The sequence below is a fragment of the Eurosta solidaginis genome, chromosome 4 (assembly GCF_040869045.1).
Source record: "Eurosta solidaginis isolate ZX-2024a chromosome 4, ASM4086904v1, whole genome shotgun sequence".
NCBI lineage: Eukaryota > Metazoa > Arthropoda > Insecta > Diptera > Tephritidae > Eurosta > Eurosta solidaginis.
Window position 1 is genome coordinate 208,286,792 of NC_090322.1, and position 20,280 is coordinate 208,307,071.

General features: G+C 37.7%; 1 protein-coding gene across 3 annotated transcripts in view; it reads left to right on the top strand.

The window, feature by feature from the left end:
* The window catches only part of RhoGAP19D (Rho GTPase activating protein at 19D), a 233,501-nt gene that overhangs the window by 189,120 nt on the left and 24,101 nt on the right, over positions 1–20,280 (top strand). The gene's annotated exons all lie outside the window — the stretch shown is intronic.

The following is a 20,280-nucleotide window of genomic DNA, read 5'->3' on the forward strand; positions in this document are numbered from 1 at the left end:
CCACACAACACCAAATTCCATGCCATTTAGACAATTCATACACAGTTTTGGTTGAATATATGTCGATTACAGTGCCAATTTTATGCAGTTAATTCAACAGACATACCACACTGACACTTGCCCAAATTAAACGAATTTTTCTGATTTATTAAGTTTATTGCGAATTGCGCAGATTTTTTTGGTAATTGGATTACTTAATTGTTATATAATCGATTTTACTTGTCATTGTTGCATTCAATTCAAGTTTTTAAACCTTCAAAATGATATGCCATATTTGTGTGTATATAATTAAATTTGCCATAAGGAATGGAGAATGTGCAATTGAAGTACCTGTTTGTCCGGAGCTTAGCTTAGCGTGATTTAACTTTGCCTCAGGAGTTCTATAATTTCACTGTATAAATTATATACATATCACCGGCGAAAGTGCAAAACATCTACGCGTTGTACGGGATTCAAGGGGTTGATAAGCGCAATACAAAGCTGTATAGCTTCAAAGCTTCCGCAACCCACGCGAATCCTGTAACAAATATGAGTGTATCATACACATGTTTAGCAGGCGAGGCTCTAGCGATCCCAAGTCCCTCATGGCACTAGGGGTGGGGGGAGGGCGGTGGCGGTATGGCTTAGAAGGTTTAATATGGTCATGTTAATCCTTCCCGCGATGTTGAGGACAGTATCTCTATGCTGCTTGGTTACCGGAACGTGCCGGACCTGTATGCGGCAAAGGACCATCAACATCGATAACACTCCCCTAAACAGTCTGCTTACTCCAAACTGGAAAATGAAGCTGTAAAGATGGGTTTGATGGTGAATGGAGACAAAACGAAGTACCTGCTGTCATCGAGCAAAGAGTCAGCGCATACGCGCCTTGGCAACCACGCTACTGTTGGCAGCCATAATTTCGAAATAGTAAAATACTTCGTTTATTTGGGAACCAGCATCAGCACTAGCAACAACATCAGCACGGAAATCCAGCGAAGAATCAATCTTGCCAATAAATGCTACTTTGGACTAAGTAGGCAACTGAAAAGTAAAGTCCTCTCTCGGCGAACGAAAATCATACTCTACAAGTCACTTATCGTACCCGTCCTGCTATATGGGGCAGAAGCATGGACCATGACAACAGCAGATGAAGCGGCTTTGGTAGTGTTCGAAAGAAAAGTTCTTCGAAAGATTTATAGACCTCTACGCGTTGGCGATGGCGCGTACCGAAGAAGATTTAATGATGCGCTGTACGAGCTCTACGCAGACATCCATATAGTCCAGCGAATTAAAACGCAGCGGCTGCGCTGGCTAGGCCATGTTATGAGAATGAAAGATGATGCTCCGGCCAAGAAAGTGTTTCTATCGGAACCCGCCTATGGAAGCAGAGGTAGAGGGCGGCCCCCACTCCGTTGGAAGAACCAGGTGGAAAACGATTTAAACTCCCTTGGTGTGACCAAATGGCGCCGGTTGGCAGATCGAAGGAGCGACTGGCGCACCTTGTTGGACGGCCATAACCGTTTAGACGGTTAAGCGCCAATTAAGTAAGTAAGTAAACAGTCGGGGAGTGTTTTTATCGTTAATACAACAAGAACAACAACAGTGTTTGTAAGCATTGGTACATACATTTTACAGGATAGAGTAAAAACTGATTTACATATTTCTAAACCAATCGATGTGTTAAGTAACAAATACCATTAGCGGTTGAACAACTTACTAAAAAAGTTTCTAGTTTCGACTTGAAGTATATAATAACAGAGATATTCCAAATCATTACATCATATGCGGTTTTGTAAATTTCATTCGACTCAATACCTACATATGTATGTATGTATGCGCGGTTTTGCAAAATAAGATTATATTAATGTAAGACCAAGAAACGTGATAATTTGTAACAAATTTTTGTTTTTTGTTTTTGGAAAATTCAAGGTTTCCATACTAAAATATATTAATTAATCTAAATGTGACAAACTATCATACAAATTATGAAAACCTTCAGGAATAACCGTTTTCAGCTCTTGTAAATGAATAAATTTTGATTTCGATATTTTGTAAGGGACTGTTAAGTTCTTTTAGCGTCGTTCTTGTTCCAAGTCCGTTTTGGTCGCCCTGGTATGGGCTTATACCGGTTCTTAAATGACGGCTTGTAATGAATATTTCCATTGGGATTATGTTTCAGCACACCTAAGTGAAATACAACGCTATCTCCTGAAACAGTTCCAGGCGTAATGGATGGGTATGTCTGCTAGTTTTTATCGTAATAATCCTTGAAATATATTGTATGATCTACATGTTTTTTAATATACGAGAAGGGATTCATTCATACTTCCCGAGTTGTGGCCGCATATTGGCTTGGAAAATATATAGTATCATCTTTTTTAGCTTCCTTTCACTAATCGAATGCGCTGAGTCTACTTCCATTGTCGTGTGGCCTTCTTCTAGGTACTTATTTCAGTTTTAAACTGAACAGCTATTCTTAGCAGCGCATTCGAAAGTATAACCTTCCTATTTTAAAACGTACAATCATCTGTGTATAATTACGATGGCTTTAAGCTTTTTCGAACCAAGGAAGAAATATATGTATTCTATGTAAAAATTTGCGAAATACGGTCTCAGTATCATCGAGCCAGTAAGATATAACCTCTTTGTTACCCAAATTATAAATGGTGAAGTTGTGTACGGCAAGCACTCTGGGCCAAGTTTGATGGGTTGCAAGTCAGCATCAGATGAATGTCACCAAACGATTTAAACGGTTATGGCCGTCCAACAAGGCGCGCCAGTCGCTTCTTCGCTCTGCCAACTGGCGCCAATTGGTCACACCAAGGGAGTTTAAATCGTTTTCTACCTGTTCCTTCCAGCAGAGTGGGGGTGCGTTCCGATAAAAATACTTTCTTTCGGGACTAGTTCGGGCTTATCCGACAATATACTCAGATTGTTTCTGTTATCTCTTCACGCCTGATGGATGATCATTTGAGGACTATTTCGCAATCATACTAGGATTATATTGGCTCTCTTCTAGAAATCTTTTTGCGTTGATGTTCCATAATTTAAGAAACAACTACCATGAAATTTGTAACTGAAACTATGCGAATTAGAAAATTCGAAAAAATTTTACGAAAATTTCGAACTTTTTATTTAGGGTTATCTATATTTTCTTTGGTAGCTCAGTCGTTTGTTTATTGTAGCCTAAAGTTTTCGAGCAAAATGCAAGTTGTAAATCTCTCAAAATATGCATTGATTTTTGACCATTTATTTGCGAAGGGTGTTGTATATTTTCTTCTATACGAAGGGTTCATAAAAAGTGGGCGTGGTTTTTACCAAAAACAGTTACTGTTAAAAAAGCAATGCCTTTACCGAATTTCGTTAAGTTTGGTCGATTTCTGTTCAATTTGTGGCAGTAATATTATAAACAAGCTAACTTGAAAAGTGGCAGGGCCACGCCCATTCGTAAATATTTTTTTAACTACCGTAATTTGCTCCACCATATCACTGCTGATTTGAAACATGAGTAAAATTCTGTCTTATACTAAAGAAATGAAATTTAAGTTAACAGAAGACTTAAACATTTTTTTAGTTTGCGTCGCCGTCAACCAATTTTGCAAAATTTTCCCTTAGTGTATGTATGGAAGTAAGAAAAACCTACCTGCTATGTGTATTGAAACGTTTTATCTAAAGCGGCTTGCAAAACTTTTAGTTTTTTTCCTTCAAAATCTGGCAGTTCCACGCCCATTTACTAAAATTATACGAAATTTCTATTCTGTTTATCGAAGTTTGGTAATCTATTATCCTTTACTTTCTCCTTCTATATGTGGGATGTGCCGCACCAGTTTTCCAAAATTTCTATTAAATTGGTGATGAAATGAAATGCAGATAAGCCAGTTGTTCAAATTTCGTAAAGATATCTAAATTTTTACTCAAGTCATAGTGTTAACGGTGAGACGGTCATGTGCCAATCAAAAACTTTTTCGATTCCTTTATATCGTTATCAAATCAAAGTATACACTTGTGCACAAAAACACGATGGGTATAAAAAATTCGGAAAGTTCGAAATTCGTATAATTTTATAGAATTTTCGTAAAATTTTCTCCAATTTTTGAAAACGTTTTCGAGATTGCGTTGCATAGTTTTAGTTACGAAATTCATTGAAAAAAAAGGAATTTTATTGACGAAATTTGAAAAAATTGCCACTACGCAACCTTTTAGAGGTAAGCTCAGTGACAAGACCTAGATAGAAAGTATTATGCTTCGTTTTCATTAGGCCAAATTAAGTTGTAATATCAAATATCAAGTTTGCAATGCTATTGGGCACGTTCACTTATTTGTCAATTGAATTGTCCTTTGTAGTCAAAACGGACGGCTGACGCAATTGACGTTGCATGACAGTGCCGTTTTCATGATGTGGCCAAGTCTGTGGTCATATTTGACCTAGTGAAAACCAAGCATTATAATGTTATACGCTATCTATGTACGGAATTCCATGAAAATCGGTCGACCGTTACCGAGATGGTTGTGTAAATTATGTCGAATTAACCGGCCTGTAAGGACTTCGCATAGGCTAAGCGTGTGCATAGAGTTACCAAACTGGAAAAGCCCACAGAAACCTACGACCTATGTTATAAAATAACCCGAAATATGTCGCATAGCAGAAAATGTTACATCTAAACCTGTAAGAAAAATTTGCTGCCCTCTCGGTGTTGGTATACTAGTAATTAACTCAAGAACTACTAACTTCGTACTAGGATTATAAGTGCTGCTATGTCTTCGGTGTTTGCCGTACGACAGTGCAGTATTTCCTGACCATATCTCATTCTTCACTCGCCCTTCTTTAAAGTTGATCTCCATAGCACGCGCAGATGTATGCGTGCGTTTGACAGATGAGGTAAATACATATGTATATTCTTACGGGATGGACTTAATAGACGCGTACGCATGCGTGCCTATGGAGTTTCGCTATCACTTTGTTCATACTAATAAGCGGAAAAAAAAAAACTATTAAACAGTTTTTTAATTACATTTCCGTCTGTGCTACTTTGAATATCATTGTGCACATAATTAGTTGAACCATTTTGATCTAATTTGTATCTGCTTTGAGATATGCAGCAGATCGTAGCAAATGCAAGCCTTTCCGTCTGGAAGAGACGACCACGTTGAATGCTTTGCCGTACTCAACCGATTGCACGCGCCAACTAATTTTACTCATTAGTTTATAGCTAAAGCAAAATCAAGCTTTTGCCTTTATTACACTTTGGTATTTCAAAACGACGCATATACCTGGTAGCAATCTTCCGCAACCTAAATGCTGTCCTTCATTTTAATTGGGTTATTGTGGTCACTTAGCAGTAATTTGATTGTGGCTGCACTTTTACTCGAATCTCTGTTGCTGCAACTTCAAGGGCAAATGTGAGTAACAACAAATGGCGTAGCAGTGTGATTGTGTATTCTGTTGCAAGACAGAAGATATACTGACATACTTACATACATACATACATGACTGAGTAATAATTTTAATAAAAAACTTTAACTGAAGACTTTACGTGTGGCAAAATAGAATTATAATTTAAAATCAAACCACGCCGACTGTGTCGAATGAGCTTGCGTCGATTGTGTGGTGAGTGACGACTGTTTGGAAATTGTTGTAGGCTATGATGAAACATAAATGCACTTTGAAAAATTTTTCATTACAAAACAACTTTTATGGTTAGTTATTTTGCTTATAAATATAGCACAATGCAAATACCTGCCAACAACAATGTATAGCTTTGGTACAAGCAAATATACAAATTATGTTCTGTACGAAAGTATAAATATATGCAGCAGAAGCCAGCTAGGAAAAAGTTGTACAACAACAAGACGTTAGTTTGGTAGAGCATGCTTGTCAACATATCGATCTTCGCAAGAGTGCCGGCTCAAATTCCACTCCCAAAAGAGGCTGTGAAGAAATTTACGAGGCGTTGTTCGTCTTGATGTCGTGTTGTTTTCATTTTTTTTTTGTTTGTTAAATACTTCAACAAAAAAAAAAAATCTAAAAAGCAAGCATCTTTTCAATATCAACAATTTAAGCCATTTAGAATATTTACATCTTCTAGGCCTGCGATGTGAGGGAAATTTGGACCCAATATTCTCTGGACTCTGCAAAACTCGTATTTCCAACATTGACAGTCGCCCAAATTTTTTTTGTTGATTTAATAATTTGGGATAAATTTAAACAACGTGACATCAGGCGACAGCTGTTTCGATTATAGCTTGTAAATCTCTTCAAAGCCTTTTCTCCCGGTAGTGAGATTTGAACCCGCACTCCTACGATGGTTGAAGTGTTACAAACGCACTCAGCCACGTCATGCTTTAGTTGTTGTAAACCTTATCCCAATTGCCTTCTTTGCATATTTTCTTTATTCACAGTCCATACTTCGTATGGCATCATGTGGTAAAGTTTTGCGTTGGTAAGGCGGTTTCAAAAAGAAACTTGATGTTGTTGCTTTTGTTCTATTTATAGAACTACAGCGAATTAACCAATGTTGTCTATTTGTATGAGTTTTAAGCGGGGATTACCCTTATTGCTTTAAATGTATGAAAACATTTACTTATTTGAAGCAATTTTTAATTTATTTAATAAATTGGGAAAAATTGAAACAACGTGACATCAGGACGGACAAGCCGACAGCTGTATCGATTATACCTTGTAAATCTCTACCCTTTTTGTTGAGTTTTCTGCCCAGGTTCAAAATGGTTTTTTTTTTTATGAGTTGGGAATTTGTATCAACGATAAAAGACACACACACACACACAGATTACACTCCTGAGACATTTGTGGAACATTTTCTTCACATTAGCGTAAAATGGGCGGAAGCGTTGCAGACTGCACCACACTTTTATACTTGCGCGCGGTAATGTCAATGCTTCTGTATCCAAAACTGGTAATAGATTGATATATAGGACAAAGATATCCAAAAATGAATAACCTTCCTTAGAGCTTTCCACTTCTTCTCAAACACAAGCGTTAATTTCGATACTCGTCTTCTCACAAGATTCCCGAATCTCGAAATGTTCGTTAAGCTTGCAAACTTCCCTACATTCAATTTAGTCGCTGCATTGGCAGTATTGCATTTCAGCGTTTAATTTGAATGTCGAGAAGCTTTGCAAGTATTTCGATATTCGTCAATTTGCGAGAAGCCGATAGTGGTACGAAATTTCTTCTCGAACAAATTCGAGATATCGTATGCTCTTATACCTAGTAGGCGAACTACTAAGCTTCATCAAGGAAGTCGGCTTGGATGAGGTGCTGTGAAGGAGGTGAGGGCACGTGATACCAATGGTCACAGTGCAATCCTCAACGATTATCTATCTATTACCTGGGTACGTGGCATCACCCAATTCTTTTAAAACGACTGAATAACTTAATACTCGAATTAGGGTTAATGAAACATTCTAAACTATTTAGAAACACTCTCTCTCTCTCTTAATTTAAACTAATTCGCTTCTTCGGTAAAAAAAATTTTCGTACGTATAGAACTTTCGTTAAACGTTCCTCTATACTCTGTTCCACTTTTCTTTTGCAATTATGTGAATAAAATTATTACTGTAGCGGTGATGTGCGGGTAGAAGGCCAGCATAGCTAATTTTGCCATCGCTAAAAGAGTAGTTGCACATATCCATATGTACTTATACTCATATATGTATGCACATATGTATGTAGATAATGTTTGTTACACAGTAGCAGTAATATATGAATGGGAAATTTTTTAATGAAAATCTGTCGGTTGCGAGAAAAAAAAAAGAATGAAGTGAATAATTAAATCATCATGCGTAAGTGAACATATGACTGACGTCGCGTAGACCACCGTCAAGGAGAATGACAATTATATTATGCTTGAATGATTCAATTAACTAAGATGGGTTTGAGGGGATTTAATATAAAATAGCGAGAGTGCACATTTTATCTAAGTTGTGTGGGAATAGCAGTGCAATCATAGAAGTGATTGAGTTAACATGCAACACTCTTGAAGAGTGACAAAACTTGTCTAAATATCGCAGAATGTTTTTTTGTACAGGCGACCCTCCATCCACATGCTCCATCCATATGTGTGTTGTGCTAAGATCTTCTTCGGTATTTGGTCGACGTGCAGAGAGTCAAAAGTAAATATGATGTAGGCCTATACAATTAGTTAAGAGAAACAAGTAAGGAAGTCTAAGTACGGGTGAAACGAACATTATATACCCAGCTGTACACTTGAAAAGCTGTTGTTGTTTGCTTTGTGTGCTCAATAGTGTTACAAGGCTGCACAATAATACATATACATATGGTTCTATTCTGAACTAATTTTTCTTCGAGTTATGGCTCCCGAAACATAGAAAATTGTCATAAAAGGGGCGGTGCCACGCCCATTTGTTAAAATTTGAAGTTATAAATCCACTTGGGAAATAAAATACCATTGTTATAAAGCTCTTTTTTGCAAAGATATAGCTTATTTTATTCGTCCACAACCCTTTTATAAATCTTTAATATAAAAGTGGGCCTGGTCCTTAACCGATTTCGTTAATTTTTCTTCAACGCATTCCTTATAGTAAAGGCAACCTCTCTGCCGAATTTTGTTACGATAGGTTTAACGATTTTTGATTTATGATTAATAATATTTGTAAAATTGATTTTATCGCAAGTGACGGTGCTACGCCCATTTAACATTTTTTTTTCAAATTTTTATCAAGAGTTTCTATATCAGTCCACACGTCAAATTTAAACATTCTAAATGTATTATTTACTAAATAATCAGGGTTTTTGTGTTTTCCAAAATGTTATATATATAAAAAAGTGGGCGTGGTGATCATCCGATTTCGCTCAATTTTTTCAATACCAATCTATTCTGGGTTCTGATAAGCTCTGTACCAAATTTGGTGAAGATATCTCAATATTTACGCAAGTTATCCTGTTAACGGACAGACGGACGGACGGACGGACATGGCTCAATCAAATTTTTTTCGATACTGATGATTTTGATGTATGGAAGTCTATATCTATCTCGATTCCTTTATACCTGTACAACCAACCGTTATCCAATCAAAGTTTTAATACCCTGTGTACAAATACAGCTGGGTATAAAAACACAAGAACGAACCCCCAATCATCAAATAAAAACGTGCACTAACTTTGTGGTGACCACGGCGTATAAGAAACCTTTAAATCGCCTATATTAGGAAACTTCACTGTCGAACTAAATATGGCAAGATTTAAAATAACATTTCGGCTCACAGAAGAGCTTGTAATGCCCAACAAGATTGAACAGCAAATGAAGTAGAGAGTGAGAGTGCGAGTATAAGGTAGTGGTGGTGGTGCTGGGATTGGTGTGAGAGTGGAAATGTGATTGGAAAAAGTGTTAGAGTGATATAGAGGATGATAAGGGAATCAAAGATAAAGGGAATGCGAGAAGGACAAGGGTAGAGAAATCGACGATAGAGATGAAAAGAAAGGTAAAATAAGTATACGAAAGGGAGGAGCGATCCGTCAGCAAATGTGCACAAGCCTTTTTTTCGGATATGACAACGTCTCCTAGGTATGGTATAGTTAACAATAAAAATAGGACCATCTTCATTCCAAGAAACTGAGATTAAGAGTATTTTTAGGTTCTGACGGTGTTTCTCCATCAGAACAATTTTTTTTTGCCCTAGCCTGTGAACTATTCCAGAAAGTGGAGATCCTGCTCTTTTAAGCATTTTAAAATGCTAAACAAAGTACTAAAGTGGTGATAAGAAAATTATAAAAAATTCAAAATATTTCCAAAGAAAAAATATTTGATGCGATACAACCGCTAATTAAAAACATTTAAAAGAATTCAAAATATTTACCGGGAAAAATATGCGATAGCTTAAATTATATTTGCTTATTTGGTTTACTTGTTCTGTAAAAAGATTTCTTATCTCCCACTTCCTCTCTGTTATACCCATAACGTAAATACATAATATAGGGCCCTGCTGAACATACAAACCATTCCTCTAATAGAGGTATTCTCTCCGTTTAAAAACCATATAAACCGTAACTAAACACATTTAAGAAAAATCGTTTACGGTTTCTAGATTTTCTATGCTCAAACTTAGGTATGTATATTTTAATAGAAAATTTATAAATGTCACAAGAATTTTGGAACTGGATTTTTAATAAAAAAAATCTTCTGTGCGTGGCAGTTTTGTCATCTTTTTTAATGCATAAAATATACATTTTATGTTTAACCTTTGGCGCTAAATGCAGTACCAGATCGATAGAATATTACTTGTGTGAGTATTGCGTTCTCTGGGTGTTGTATATTTAGTCTAGAATACGTGGAATAGTTTTTACGTTTACTGCGCTACGGAGACTGAGAGAATTACCCTAGTATAAAATAATAATATTGTGACGGATATCAGCATCACTAAGCTGTTAGTTAATAATCACGCAACAACAAAAACATGAAGCAGCCACTCTTATGTACATGTACACATTAAAGCTGGCAACACTTATGTAGAAGGCGACGAAGAGCTATCACACACACACAGATGTAGTCATCAGCCGAAGTAGTTACTCACACATACACACGCATATAGCTATAAACTACAAATATACATGTACTTATATAGCTGGTAGTCAACCAAGCAGGAGATACAAAAGTTCTAGAAGGTAAAACGTCTAGACCTTAGGAGAAATATGCGAACGAAGCAACGGAGAGTATAAAAGCAGCGCAAGCTGAGTAATCAGTTTGATTTAAACACGCAATTAGTTATGAATTATAGGTGTTATTGTGAAGTACTCTCAAAGTAGTCTAATAAAGACCATTTTGCATTACTGAATATTGGAGTTATTTATTCGACAATTTACCGATTCGAACGTTTGCAGAAGGTGTATATGTGTACAATAAAGTAAGTTTAGCTTAGTTCTGCTGTTTTCCATTTCTTATCTCTGTTTTCCTCTGCATCTGCTTGTTCTCCTCCCTCACCGCACCCTCTCGTAAATTCTTTTCCTTTAATACTGATATCGGAAAAACACAATGTTGGGGCTGACATCATGCATCAGATACAACTATTAAAAAATTTTAACTTCCTGAACGTTTTTGACGCTATAATAGCAGCCAGTGTGCTTCGAGTCTAGGACTATTAAGGTGTGCTCATTACACAACATGGCATCCAATGTAATACATCGAAAACATACATAAATCAAAGGTTGGAAAACACTGCATAGGCTACACCAAAAGCGGTCAATGCTGCCTGCCATGTCAACCTACTGAAATCAGTGCTGACGCGCTGGCGCAAATGCGCGTTGAAACAGAAATCAAGCAAGCGCCTACTGCAAACTGCGTGGAGAACTTAAGGAGCGCTAAAAAATATGTGAAAAAAAAAAACAACAAATTTTCGTACTATGAAAAATTTGTAAGGCAATAAAATTTAAACCAAATATAAAAAATAGATGAATATAAAAATAAACGAATGAACGTGAAGTATACGCAAACACACACATGCACACCAATGATGCGGTTGCGTTGATGGACTGCCATAAAAATATTGACAATGGATGCCTATATTATTTGTTTGTTTATTTTATTATTTTATTATATTTTTATGACCCTTTTGTTTTGTAACGCTTTCTTGTATGCCACATGCGACTGACTGAATGGCATACTGACTGTCAGTTGCCCTCTTCTTTTTTTTTTTTTGATTGGTGTACGTGTTGGCTGTGTTACATAAATTAACATAAACACCAAATAAGCGCTAATAGGCCTACGCCATCGCTAAGCTATAAAAACAAAAATGTTGATACATATATAAAAGGGCTGCGAGGCCACATGGGCATACCATAAACTAAAGAAAAGTGATAGTTTTGGTAGTACATAACAACAATGGACGTATTGGTGACAATCATGACGGTGTGTTGACAGTAAATATAAGCCGTGTTTTTTAACACGCGCGTATACGTTTCGTTTGCGCGTGTTAAAAAACGCCTATCTTCGCTTAGATAATGCTTAGGAGACCCATCTAGCGGCTGTGGTAAAACAACTAGCTACAGCAACAGGGTGTACCGAAAAGCGGAGACGCAACGCTCTGATGGCCATAGGGTATAACATATAGCTGAATCAGTTGCGATGAATTGTGGACACACATATAATACATAGAATTAGTGTACAGGGTGAAACAAAGACACATATTTCAGTTACATCTGAGTATAATGCGTATTGAAATTTAGTAGGACAAAATTTATGCGCAGCAATTTCAGAGGTGTATTTATAGTTTGTCTCTTAGCAGTCAATATAAAGTTTAAGCGTAAACGGATATACGCGTGTTAAAAAACACGGCTATAGTTGAGACGGGCTGATTTTGTCACATTTGTCGTTTGCGTTCAAGATGGACATACAGTGGTGAGGTAAGAAATAACATCAAAACTCAAAATGACATGCATTGTAAATTGGAATTATTATTTTATTTAATAATTTATTAAATTTTGATGAGCTCGAGGCAGTTTAAAAAATTGAGACACAGTTTAAATGTTTGTATTTCTAATTTTATTTGGTCATTCTGAGATCGAAAATTAGAAATACAAACATTTAAACTGTGTTTCAATTTTCTAAACTGCCTCGAGCTCATCAATATTTAATAAATTATAATATTTGAAGGCAAATAAAAATATATTAAAAATGTGTTTTAATAATTTTCACCAATCCAAGAAGCCAAAGGGTGGTAGCGTTGTGACTACCGTCTTCTTCGATGATATAAATGACGCCATTAAGTAGTCCTTGACTGTGGCGCTTATTGATTGAAGGAATCTCTTTGGGCAGCATTGTTTTTTAAAGGTAATGATCTTCATAGTATTATGATCGGGATGTTGCGAGACGAACCGATGAAAATATATTTAATCCTTCGATTCAGCGGTGTGGCCGAATCGGGCTAACCCGATAACAAAATAGTGACCTTGAGATAACTAATGGGAGTTGCTTCAAATATCCAAAGGCAAGACACCAGCGCAGAACTTAAGATGGTGAATAGAAGGGCGATCGCGACAATACTACAGGCTACCTCTTACGCTTATTTCGACTTACGGAGGAGAGTCAGCATAACATCTATCAAATAAAAATTCAGAAGGGGGAGAGGAACGTGAGGTAGCCAGTGCCTCGCCTGCTAAATAGTAAGTGAAGTTGACAAAGGGTTGCGGAAGCTGTGAACTATAAAGTTTTGTCTTGCGCTTGCCAACCCCTTGAATCTCTGGGGTTTTTATTGCATGTACAGTATTTATCTATTTTTTTTTTGGAATATAAGTAAAATGGACAATAATCTTTACACGCTAGAAGAAGGAAAGATAGAAAAGGACATCTTGAACCTGAAATAAAAGGGGCAGGAAGAAGACATAGACATTGTGACGAAAGTGTTGGGGTAGGACAAACAGCTCAATGATGCTGAGTATCCTACAAACAAACCTTAATTAAACATAGTAAAGTGGTGCCGAGCGATTTCCTCCCAACTTTGAATATCCGTTGTGAGTTGGCGCTCAACCGAGAGTCATGTAGAAAAATCTACATAAGCGATGTGGACAGCCTTATACCACCACCGCTGGGCTATCTCCTGAGGAAAATTCAAGAATATGAGATTAGGGCAATGGATTTAAAATGGGCCAATCGGGTTGATGGCGAGGTTTCATGTTTAGATAGTAAAGGAAATATCTTCCTTCTCAAACTACACAAATCTGCAGTTAGAGTACTTACGAGTATAGCAAAAGCCTGCAGGCTCCTGTGAGAAGACTCAGTGGAAGCGCGCTAGCTACGATTGTGCTCAGACAGTCAAGAATCGCTCATGATGCTTAATTCCCCCTGCGCTTTGTCCAAGGTCACAACAAGAAGGCAAACGAACTTACAAAGTGCAGGGCATTCATTGTAGATGCTACTACCGCAGTTGAGGTGCATGATCCTCATCAATCAAAATTATCAGAAGTAACAAATTCCAGGAGATATGGGTTCGTAACTTATGCACCTCGGACGTCTGTAGAGCAACGATATGAATAGAACAATGGACCTTTTAGACAGGTCAAGGAAAAAAACCTTTAGCACTACTGCAAAATAACGAGACATTGACCGCTGAGCTTGCACGCTGATATAATGGCGACCCACCCCCAACAGTGGGCAAACTGCTAGTTTTATTACAATTTCATTAGAGAATTCTGATGACAATATTTTGAGTCGCTTTTTCCATTTAGTGTGGCAGAGTACTGTGTTTTCATCCTGTATGGGGGAGTTTTCAAGTTATACTTTACTTTAAAACTTTATTAGGTAGATTAGGTTACCTTTATACATATTTACACCGCCTCTCATTCAAATTATCTGTGCAAGTCAGTTTTACGAGGGTGCTTCGCGAAGTTCACGAAGCACCAAAGAAGGCATACAAGAATGTTGACACAATTTTCCTTTTCGCAACTAATTGGCACCTAAAGAGCAACAAAATACCTGCTAAGTTGCATGTCGATCAGTGTAATATAGGTCGGCTTTTACGTGAAGTTAACTAAGCAAAAAAAAAAAAAAAAAAAAAACGCTCATAAAAGCTCAACAATTTCTTTCTCTTCATAACTCGTGAGAGAATAATTTGGGACAAAATACAGACCTATTACTTTTTCTACCCGCCGGAGGTGCTTCGCTGACTTCACCTTCATGCTAAGCAGAGTTCATTACCGAAATATTCTTCAAGCGCAGCGGAAGCTTTTCAACGAGCAATATGTTAATGACATTTGCTTTGCTTGGTTAGCAAGTTTGCTGCATTTGCTCTGCGTTTTGGTTGTAGAGGTTTACGCCGCTTATTCTTGCAGCCAATCGGGAAATAAAATTCGGCACCTTTTACTGGTAACTTGCTTTTTTAACAACTTCAGGACAGTTTGAAAACATGTTCGCCTTGGGTCATTTTATTTGAATTCATTGTACTTTACTAATTTTTTGGAAAAATTATGCGAAGTGAGCATTTAAATTTATTAAATAACTTCTTTAAGTGTTTTGTTTTATCAACTTGGTGAATTCGGTGATGCGAAATCCGTGTTAAGCTGGCATTGAAAGCGCCTGTTTTCTCAAATAACTTTTGAACGGTTAGAAAGTGTTAAATTTCACAATTGGATTTTTATAACTAGCAGTGATGTGCATCCCTTGATATCCCTTGATACCAATTTTCGAGATGAACAATAAACGGCGTAGACAGTCTTAAAAGAGTAGAAAATATAGTAACGCGCCGAACGCCGAATGTCAAAAATATCGGCGCGGCGGTGGCGTTTATCGGCGGCGTATATCTCCAGTTGGTTGGTTGTTCCTAGGTACCTTACAATATGTTTAATGCGTTTGGTATGTGATGTAGCAACAACATCTAATCACTTCTCCTAGAATTCAAATAATCGTTTATACCTATCTACACATATTTAGTAGGCGAGGCGCTGGAGTCCCTAAATTCCTAACGGAAATAGACCTGGAGGGTTCACCTTTTTGAGTTAAATGATTTGCATATACTCGCACTAGGATTCGTACCTTTTAGGCGTCTTAATCCTGTTTCAAAGATATGTAACACGGTGCTTTGAAAAATATAAAAATACATAATTTTCTTTAAACAAATCTGATGTTCCTAAATACATACATACGTACGGAAGCGTATTCACTCTTATAAAATGCAATCACTGCATAATCATCACGACTGAGATACTGCGAGCATGCAACTTCGTCATCAACTTGGTATGCAATACAAAGTTAAATTGAGAAAAAAATTCCAAATACAATAAAATCAAGTAATAAAATGTGAGTGAATAAAAAAGAAAAAATACGTCGCTATGCAGCCAGCCAATTAGGCGACAAAAGTGCAGTGGCAGCTGAAGTAAAATAAGTTACGAGGCGACGACTCCACAGACACTTTCTGTACAAGGCGTTGTTGAGTTGTGGCAATTTTGAGGTAAGCAGGACGGAAAAGCAGACTGTCGCGCTTTTATTAGGGCAGAACGTCGCACAGTCAGACAGTTAGTCAGTCTGTTAATCAGTCAAGCCATTTATAGCCTCCCACCCAGCATTACTACCACAAATATCACTTCGTATATATATACATAGAAACATATAAACCATATGTGCATCGGCGGTGGTATTTGCTTAAAGCTGATCGCAATCGCGCGCGCCACAATGTTTAATTAAGAGTTCAACATATTGCCAACAATTGTTGTTGTTGGATTCTATTTGTTGGAATTGTTGCTTACAATTACGATTGTTACAACAACAAAATGCAAATATTATGAATTTTTGTTGAGTAAATTGGGCAACAACACAAGTAGGCATTCGGACAATGTAATAAATATACATGACAATCAAAATTGCAACAGTAAAAGTATCAACAATAACAACAACAAAGCTTATGTGTAACACAATCACACACACAAAACCAAGCAAAGCGACAACGAAACAAAACAGTAGCAGCAGCAACATGAGCAATAATCATACAATAATTGTAGCGACAGGGCGACAACAATACAAAAGCAATTTACTAATCTGTTGTAAACAAGTACATATCTGCAAATATTTGTACCTATAAACTTATGTACTTAAGTATGTTTGTGTGAATCGAGAAGCGCAACAAAGTTGCAGACTTTCCTATTTTTTTTTTTTTTTTTTTTTTTTTGTTAGTGGCTGAGAAGTGCAAAGTAGCCAAAAATGACGAAGAAAGGAAGTGTAATTTTAAATTAATAAAATCCGAGACCCTCTTGACCAAAGGTGCACAACGCCGGCAGAGCTTCGAATACAAAGGCACTTTTTTTGTAGTAGAATACGTGCAGAAGGAGAATATTTCCGTCTATGCTGATACGCATGGGATGTTTAATGCTTGTAGTACAATTAAATGCAAACTTTAAGGTGAGTGCCTATCATTAACGACCTAACCTGACGGAGTTCAAAAGCACTTTTGGTCTGCCAACACTGCTGTGCACAACGTTGGCACCAATCCGAACGCCGAAGTAGGAATCCAAATTCCACCGTTTTGGCTTAGCTCCCCGTCGCACGGTGGGGTATTTGATAAATTTAGCTGGCCAAAAGTCCATTTTTCAAAATATTCCAATTTTTTTTTTAAATATACTCTGACGTTCCTTGATGTCCACTGAATAGTATACATACCCCAAAACCCATATGCAACGTACACGGAGCTAACCGCGCACATCTAAATTTGTATAAAAATTGTATGCAGTTCGATGTATTTTTGGATTTAAAAGCAATATACACTTCTAACTTAAATACTTGTTCACTTGTTTAGCCTTAAACAAATCTCGTTACATTTTCTTTTAGGGCAGGTAAATGTGTTTTTAATTCATATGTTGATTTTTTATACCGGATGTTTTAACTGATTTATTCAACTTGTAATATTATACTACTACTTTTCAGTATTAAATTTTTTAAAAACCTTGCCAACATAAAGATATATCTTTTTTTCATGGTATATCATTTTAGTAATTTTTTGGCAATACTTAAGCTAGTGTTTGTTTCAAAGTTTAATAACAAAAACGGCTGCGCATACCCACGATTTTTTGAGTGGTGATCAATTTTGCAAGAGACTGATACCCTTATTGGCAAAAGGTGGCAACCTTGTGAAAACATCCTCAGTGGCAACACCTAGGTGAAAAGTCTTAAAATGTAATACTATATCGATGTACCAAATTTGATTCAAATCGGTTAAGCCGTTTCTGAGATGGTAGTGGATATACAAAGAAATATAAAAAAGAAGGTGAATTGGCAACCCTAAGCGACAAGTCTTCTTAAAAATGTCAAAAGAAATGCGGAGTAAAATACGTTTCGTTTGATACCCATATTGACATATCTCTTGTAATGTCAAAAAAATGACCCCGGGTCCATCCGAAACCGGGGCCCCGATCCATAATAATTCTGCACGAAACACCGAGTATTTACTGTCAAATATTTCCTTTCATAACAATTTAATTCATTCCAATTTCAGACAACAACTTTTTGAACAGAAATAACTGCTGTTTTAGTTTTGGCCAGCTAGATTGATCAAATACCCCACCGTGCGTCGTCCGATTGAACGTTCACACACTCTACTGGTTTCTTTGGGTATACAAAAGTTCTGAATAAAAGAACACCTCGTTCGAAGCAACCATTCTTTGCACGCGATACACCGGCATGAGTTTAACCTCCTAAAAAGAGTTTTTTCCGGCACATGCAGCAAAACCATTTCTTTAGACTGGGAATGGGTTCAAGCTCTTCTCGGAGCAGGAGAATATGGAACAGTCCCGCTGCAAGGATGCTGGAAGGATGGCAAATTGTGGGAGGGACCGAAAAATTAAATAAGGAGGATGTCGCAAAAAAACTGTTTCCTTTATAAAAAGTATTGCAGTGAAGATTGTTTCAAAAAGTTTTTATGCTAGCCGAATCCAAAATCTATGAGCTCTCTGTTGCATAGGTAGATCCCTTACTGTGTATGTATGTAATTTGACAGGCTTCGAATCGCAGGTACCAGGTCTTGACGACTTTCTCGCCCTGCTATTCCATCCGCGCATTCATCTCTTTACAAAGGCGTAGTTTGGCTGCCACAAGCTGTGATCTCAATTGAAGTTGGATTCGCAGTAGTGCCCACAAAGAGGATGCTGGAGCTTCCCTACTTCAAAGCAAATTGCAGCTTTAGAAAACTTCATAACACCACCACCGCGATAAATGCCAATAGTACCCAGATAAATTGCGGTTTAAATCAAACCTCCTACCATAGAACAGTACACGGTGCGCTAGACATATCAAAAGCTTTTGATACGGTCAACCATGGTACGTTACTGCAAGACCTGGAAGGGTCTACCCTTCCATGTCTTAAAAGGTGGACCTCAAATTATCTGGGTGGTCGGCAGGCATCGGTGCAATTTAGAAACGAAACATCAAAACCAAAAACCGCAGGGTGGTGTCCTATCCCCACTTTTGTTTAACTTCTACATATCAAAGCTACCTTCGCCACCAGCAGGAGTTACTATCGTTTGCTACGTCGATGACTGCACAATAATGGCCACAGGCCCAGGCCCACAGATCGATGAGCCTTGTAACAGAATAAACAGCTACCTCCCTGATCTCTCCAGTTTTTTCGCCTCGCGAAACCTGGTATTATCACCGACTAAATCCTCCGCGACCTTATTTACAACATGGACATCCCAAATGTCGACCATTTTGAACATCCACGTCAATGGCACTACGCTACCGACTGTCCTATATCCCAAAATCTTGGGTTTGACGTTTGATCAGGATCTACATTTTGGTGAGCCTGCAGCCGCAATTGTACCGAAAATCCAGAGCCGTAATAAAATCCTCAAATCTCTTGCTGCCAGTACTTGGGGAAAATACAAATAAACGCTCATTACCACTTATAAAGCAATTGGTCAGCCGATTGCATGCTACGCGTCCCCCTATATGGTCACCAAGCCTAAAAATTACTCACTGGAAGAAGCTACATGCCTGCTAAAATACTGCACCGGGCTGTCTTCTGCCATGGGCTTTCTTCTTATGTCCCCAGAACACCATCTACATAATGAGGCGTGAATACTCCCCATGAGATGCTAACCAAACAGTTCCTGTTGAATACCTAGAAACCTGGGCATCCCAACAGACATCTGATTGATGAGCCAACACCGCCCAGGTGCTTAAGGAGTCATCTCCGTAAGCATTATGAGGAAATACGGCACCTGAGAACTCAGCCGTATGAAGCCAAAAAACACAAGCAGGTCCTCAGTGAACTCCGCAAAAAGGCGTCGGACCTTTATGCCAGGAATTGCCCGGTGAATGCAGTACTCAAAGAACAATACCCAAAACTCGCGGAAGAGTAACCACACTCCCCAGGGAAACGCGAGTCACTCTAGCTCAACTTCGATCTGGATAATGTAACAGGTTAAACCCTTACCTTGATGACAATTTGTGATCGGTCACACCTATTGGATGGGGCGAAGCACTGCTACAACAACAACAACAAGAGGATGCTGGGGCTACGTCTGCTATCAAACTTAACGTGATGGATTTTGCTAAACGTTTGTCCATTTGGATGCAGCAAGGTAGCTTGGTAGATCTTATTATGCTGGCATATGACACTGCAGGTGGCTATATTTTGGTATCCTGCTGAAGGCAACCCACCTTATGCTGTTTAACGCAAAGCCTTGTAAATTTGTCTTGTTTCGGTAACATTTTTTTTTTTTTTTGTTAATGTGCGAAAACCTGTTTCCTGCTTCGCTTACTTGCCTTTATTGAACTTGCTCAAGGTCATACGATTTTAAGGAATATTTTTCAACAGAATGTCTATTTAATAGCTACATAGTCA